We start from the raw sequence: 7,122 nt of genomic DNA on the forward strand, positions 1-7,122 counted from the left end.
TCCCAAAGCTCGGGGAAAGCTAGTACTCCGACCCGCTACGGAAACGGCGTAGGGAGGAGGTGGGAGGCGGGCGCGGATTGGTGGCAGCAGGCGACGCGGGGCGGGGCGGCCGCCTGTAGGTGCAGCGGCCCGCGGCGGCGCCCCGCCCGCCCCCGCGCAGGTGTTGGCGTCGCGCTCGCTCGTCAGGGGTAGGGACGGACTGGTCGGGCCGCGCCGCGCCCGGGAGCTGGTGGAGGTGCTGGATGGGGAGGGCGTTCCCCCCCCGGCCCTTCCCATGTGCAGGAGAGCGGCGGGTGCTCCAGCGGCCTCGAGGCGTGGGGCCGTAGCGTGGGCCAGCTGCCGCCCTGTGAGGAGCTGGCGCTGTGGGGCAGCACGGGGAAGCCCTTCCCGAAACTCGGGCCGTCTCCTGTTGGCGCCGCGCCCCAGCTCGCAACACTTCGTCTGTGTGCTCCCTCTCCCTAGCATTCCCAAAACTTCCCCAGGCAACGTCCTCCCTTGGGGCCAGCCGAGAGATGAGGAAGGAGCAAAATGCCTGCGGTGCCTTCCTGTGCTGCAGCGAGCCGCCGGGAAATCGCTGCTGTGCCCAAGCTTACCTGCTCATTCGTCCCTGGGATTAGTATGAAATTCAATGCACCTCCTTGCTCGCAGCCTTCACGCGTCCTTCTCTGAGTTGTCCTCACTTGGCAGGTGCCGCTTCACCTGTCCTCTGATACTTTTCCATGTCTGTAACTACTTAGAAGCATTAATGTCTTGTTGGAGTAAACCCATTTCCATGTGTGCGTATGTTTAGATTATAGCCTGCCACATATACCTACTGCTGCAGCTGTTTCCCAAGAGACTGGGAGAGAGAAGAAAGGTAGGAGACATCACATGACCAGAACCTTGGGGAGGTCCAAGTAAAATTTACTCTTGGTCTAGATTTCTGCTCGACCACAATTGGGTGGTTTTGCTTTCAACCTCCGAGCTGTGGAGAAGGGACTTAAAATTTTGCAGGAACAGAAGGGCATACATTGTTGTCAGAGGTGCTGTTTTGCTGCCGTTAAACAAGTCTACCTATTTGAATACTGATTTAATCTGAGACAAGGAAAGAAAAACTGAATGTTGCTATGCATACCAGGTTGTTTTCAGGTTGGTGTGATTTTGGATACAGTAGAAGTCACACAGTTCAAAGCACTTTTTTTTAGCTGAATATCTTAAGCTTATTTCTTAGAATTTGATGTGTATCCTCCAAGTGTAACATTAGCTAAGCATCTTGACAATGATTTTTAGTATGGTCACTTTGCTGGGATCACTGCTTTGATCTGAAGCACTAGTTGGATGAGAAGTACCTCCTAACAAAGCAGATTCTTTCTTGTCTTACATACGTGATCAGATGCTAACCTAAATGTAGAGTCTTTGCTGAAGGATGTGGCGAGCAGATTAGAAGAGTTCTTTTCCTCTAGACTTGCAAGAGCAAAAGCTCGAGGAGACTGTTTCAAATGGTACTCCATATAATTGCAGAATAGTATCAGTATGCACATGGCCTCAAGGTCACACTAAGTGAATCACTTAAATGGTCTGTTAAGATGCTATGTTCTAACTACCCTTATGAAGGTTTTTCAGTGAAGGATGCTGTGAGAAAGTCAGTTGCGTTCATTGTCGTCTTGTAAGTAGGGTACCTTTGGGATAAGCAGGTCATCTAAATATCCTCTTGTAATGTACAACTCAGGGATGTACATTTAAAGAGAAATTAATTTTGAATTTCATAAATGCAGTATTTGACACTTCTCTTATTTAAAGCCTCAACTATATAGTAAATTAGGGACAGTTTTCTGGAAGATTCCTAAACCAAGCCTTATTGTCAAAGTGAGGATGTTACTAAATTCAGGGAAGAACAGAGAAAAGTATGTGCTTTGTAGAAGCGGGATGAGATTAGCTGCATGCAAATTCTGAAGCAGATGGTTGAAATGAACTCAAATTATTACCAGTTGTTGGCAGCGTAACCTGCATGTACACAGGATCCTCTAGTCTTCAATAGAAAAAAAACCCCAAAACCAAACTGTACAATTATACCTTTTCAAATATTCCTATCTGCCATAAAATCCCATTCACAGAAAAAAACCCTATGCTTTTAAAGTATTCTGAACAGAAAAAAAAAAACTTTAGGAATTTACTAAACACTTGTCACATGGAGAAGGAATACAGCTTTGAATAGCAATCGGTTAGAAAGGGATACAGAGAAGAAAAAGAGCAAATCTCTAATAAAACTAAATCTAGGAAATAAGAGTGCATACACGTCCTTTCAGTCTGACAGAGTCCTAGGGGACACCTCTCCCAGAGTGCCAAGGCTCCAACAAGGCTTAAAGGAGAGGGAAACTTGGGAAATTTGAGGCAAAATGTCAGAGTGGCAATGGGGTGCTGAGGAATGTGTGTGTACGCTGAGGTGAAATGGTTTCTGGAAAGCAGCTAAGAACAGGGCAAAACATGAAATCCAGGGACAGTGGGAGGCATCAGTGTAAGAAATAATTAAGCGTGGACAAGTGCTGTCACCATCCCTGTTAAGGCATGACTGCCATTTGAGTAAGGCCAGCACTATCAAGGTTTTGAGTTACTTTTTGGATAAGATGGAAAGTGGAAAAACCTCATTATTTAGTCATTAAAGAATACATGGCATGCCTTATAAGGGCTGTTTATCCCCTGATTATTGGCTGAAATCCAACTAATAAATTACATTTTGCCTATGATCCTTATATCCAACCTATTGTTTCAAATGGATGTTTCTCCGCTCTGCCTTGACCAGGGGAGCACAGAGGCAAATGAGAAAACACCTGCCATGCCTCACTCCAGAACACTAGGTAATGCAATGCCTGTATGCAACATAGATTTATGAACAATACAGAGACACTGTATAGTAGAGGCTCTACTAGAAGTACTAAATTCTGAAATCATTAATTGAACATGCTGACTGACGTCTGTGTTTTCTTGTGATCTGCTCTTAAAAATCCTTTTGCACTTAATCAATATGAGTTGACCTAATTGTAAAAAGCATAAAACTTACTGAAAAACTCAGAAAGATACTGAGTTATCTCTTGCACATATTCTTTCTCAGTCTATCAAACTGCTGAGTTCCAATGGGCCAATTTAAAATACAGCTCTGGAGGGTAACATGAGACTTTTAGCAGTTTTCAGTGAGCCTGTTTCCCCTAAGTCATAAGTAGTGGCACCCAGGGTTTGTTATGAAACAGAAGCCTTTGGCCTCAAATTAGCATCGTGCAACATTTAGAACACCAACTGTTGTACACAAAGAAAGTTCTGTTTGGGAACACACTAAGTTTTTGCAAGCCAAGGAGTTTCCTTGTTGCACAAAGCCTGTAACAGTGTCATGAATAACCAACAATTTTCAACATGCTAGAGATAGGAATCTGCCGTGCCTCTGAATATATAACATAGGCATCATCATCCACAAACAGAATAAATATGAGAGATAACACAGTGTCGTGGTTTAACCCCAGCAGGCATCTAAGCACCACACAGCCACTCACTCATTCCCCCCCCGGTGGGATGGGGGAGAGATTTGGAAGGGTAAAAGTGAGAAGACTCATGGGTTGAGATAAAGGCAGTTTAATAGGCAAAGCAAAAGCCGCACATGCAAGCAAAGCAAAACAAGGAATTCATTCACTACTTCCCATCGGCAGGCAGGTGTTCAGCCATCTCCAGGAAAGCAGAGCTCCATCATGTGTAACGGTTACTTGGGAAGACAAAACGCCATCGCTCCGAACATCCCCCCCTTCCTTCTTCTTCCCCCAGCTTTATATGTTGAGCATGACGTCATATGGTCAGTTGGGGTCAGCTGCCCCGGCTGTGTCCCCTCCCAACTTCTTGTGCACCCCCAGCCTACTCGCTGGTGGGGTGGTGTGAGAAGCAGAAAAGGCCTTGGCTCTGTGTAAGCACTGCTCAGCAGTCACTAAAACATCCCTGTGTTATCAACACTGTTTTCAGCACAAATCCAAAACATAGCCCCATACTAGCTACTATGAAGAAAATTAACTCTGTCCCAGCCAAAACCAGCACACACAGTCCATAGCTTCTGGTCTTGACTAAACATGCAAAAAGTGCTTTAATAGTGTATACAAACTAGATTCTCCCTGCCTTGTTCTTCTGTGCAGAAAGACTTATCCCCACCTTGATCTTCCATTCATTCTTTCCATTGTGAGAAAGGGAAAGCAAACCTGCTCCTAAGCCATAATCCTTTCCTGTTTACTCCTCTGTGTAATAGAGAAGTCAAGCAACTAAGTGAGGACATAGAGTCTGAGGTCCTTTTCATTCTTGTTTCCTAGGACCTGCTGAGAATCTGCTGGCATCTCTGTTGCCTATAGAAATGCTTTGCCATCTTGCTGATGCTCAGTTCTTACTTCATAGCATAACAGGTATGCCTTTTAGAAGCAATTCCACCTCAGATAATCAGGATTCTATATCACTTTTCAGGAGAGAGAAAGCCAGGTAAAACCAGAATCTGTTACAGGGAAGTCTCTGGGTTTAGTTCAGACACTGGGAATGTCTAGTCTTACTGTTATTTAAGTATTTTTCTTACTGGATTACCTATTAATTTCAGCATTGATTTCCATGGAAAATGTGTTTAAAGATTTCTTCCCTCACATTTCAGTTCACACAGAACTTAACTCCTGTTAAAAAATGTATTTTGGATCCACAAAACTTAAGATTACATCTTGACCTAGGTGTCAGACACATTATGTAAGAAAAGAGCTGTACGTAAAGCCTCCTTTTTCTGCTAAAGCATGTAATCACAGTTCTCTGTTTCTTTTTAAGTTACTGATGTTTCTTGTAACAGCCCTGTACCGTCTAGTCACATTCATCACAGTTATCGATTTTCTTCCTGTAGCATCTATTCATGAACTGGGGAACCTTTTGGTCTATCCACCATATGGTCCAAAGTAAAAAGGTGTTCTGTTCCCAAAGAGTTTGCAATTTAAGTATGAAAGACAGGCAAGGATCGGAGAAATCAGCAAGCTGGATTGCAGTCCTTGTACAGCAGAAGTCTATCTGCTGCCTTGACTTGACTTTTTTTGTCACTAGTTTGTACATCTTGCATTAACTACTAAAATCAGTTCAATTTGTGACCTCAGATAGTTTTAAAAATATCAATAATTTGACATCTAATTTGGATATTCTTCCTGGCTGTGCTACAGAGGATTTTTCTGACCTTGAATAAGTCACTATCCTTTCGTGGCTCAATTTTTCCCAACTGTAACAGGGTAACAAATATATTTACCTACCTCGGGCCTGACAAAAGGCTGAGTAATTTAATATTACTGAGTTTCTAGGTGATCCCTTGCTCAAAAGAAGTACAGTAATGAAGTGAGCAAGACCTGTTAAGCCTCTTCTCGTACACCACTTGGGAAGAGCTACCAAAATTATTGCAGCCGTCAGCTCTTTTTCTTATATTCTTCCAGACTACTAAATTGACAACATAGCTCTCACCCAGATCAGCAGTTATGTCTATTGTAAGCACCACTATCAGTTCCCTCTCCAGGAGAAAGCAACTGTACCGTTTCAGACTCAGGAGACTAGCAATAGCTTAGTTTTCCTTTACTGCTCTACCACTGGTTGTTACGTCTCTTTCAGCATAGGCGCTTATTATTCCTTCTGTTCTGTGAGACAAAGGTACAGGGAATAAGCGCAGCTGTTAATAAACTGTGGAAGCTTTTCTCCACTGGAAGCTATAGATTTCCAAATTACAAGGGAACAGATGCAAGAGTTTCACTCTTATTTTTGTCTCCAAGGATAATATAGCAACCTACTGAAAGGGAGCATGAAGGGTCAGGATGGAAAAAGGACCACTTCCTCACTCCCACCGAAGAGGACCCCACAGTTATTCTTTTCCTCTGCCTGCTGCTCTGTCATCCTTCTTCTGCCAGCAGCAGAATCATGCAGTGCCAACAAAAAACTGCAGTTACTAGAGGACAGTAACATGACAACAGCATAAACATCCAACCATCACCAAACACAAAAACGAGGCCAAGTCTTGTCAGTGTGTCTCAGCATGGCTGTGGGCTGTGAACAGTCTCACGTGATGGGTATATTCAGCGCATACCACACAAGCTGTATGAGGATCCTGTAGAAGAGGAGCAGACAAGAGGGACACAGTTTGACAGCTACCTCTGGATAACTGCCTCCCTAAATAATCACCAGATGAGCAAGGAACTGGCAAGAACACCCTCCAAAGAGTACCCTTCTTGCTTTCTCCAGAGCCAGTGCATATCTGAATAATCGTTTCTGGGTGCAGTAATGGCATCCTACCTGACACATACTCTCCCTCCTTTTTATTTCTGTTCATCCCACCCTGCCCCTCTAGTAATACTGTCTGTATTGTTTTCATTCATGATGTCTAGCAGTGGTGGCAGTGCTGTTCCTCTTCTTAAATCCAGCAGGCACACTCTGCCAAGGCCCTCACAGCTGTCAGAGAGAATAAGAAAACTCAGCAGCAACATTAGTGCCTAGTTCATCATGTGATCCCTTTATGCTAAGACTGTTAGTTTTCTGGCACCATGGCAGAAGCAAATCAAATAGCTTTTTGCTGTAATGATGGCAAGGAGTCCACAGATCTTAAAAATAGTTATGGTATCTTTTATGTCCAAACAGCCAGATCTTTATTATACCCACCTTTTTAGAAAAGTCCACATCATATTTTTCCTAAGCTCTTAAATATAAGTTGTTCCCTCCAGCAATTATAGTAGGTCCAACACTACTTTATTGCTTGTGTGCCAGTGACAGTCCATGAGAATGGTGTTTCCAAAGCCATTTAATCACCCAAGCTACCATCTAAACTAAATATCCTCCAAAGTCAGATGATCTGGACATGAGTAGTAGGCATTTGCCTATCCTGAGACAAAATGTTTTCAAAATTGTATTGCTTCAACAGTTTTCTCTTCTGTGCATGCATAAGTACATGTAATAAGAGCCCAGGAGTCATAAAAACGGAAACATGGTGGGATGACTCGCATAACTGGAGTGCTGCAATGTATGGCTATAAACTCTTCAGAAGGGATAGGCAAGGAAGGAGAGGCGGTGGGGTAGCCCTGTATGTTAGGGAGTGTTTTGACTGTCTAGAGCTTGATGATGGTG

Source organism: Aptenodytes patagonicus, chromosome W (genome assembly GCF_965638725.1).
Source record: "Aptenodytes patagonicus chromosome W, bAptPat1.pri.cur, whole genome shotgun sequence".
Taxonomy (NCBI): domain Eukaryota; kingdom Metazoa; phylum Chordata; class Aves; order Sphenisciformes; family Spheniscidae; genus Aptenodytes; species Aptenodytes patagonicus.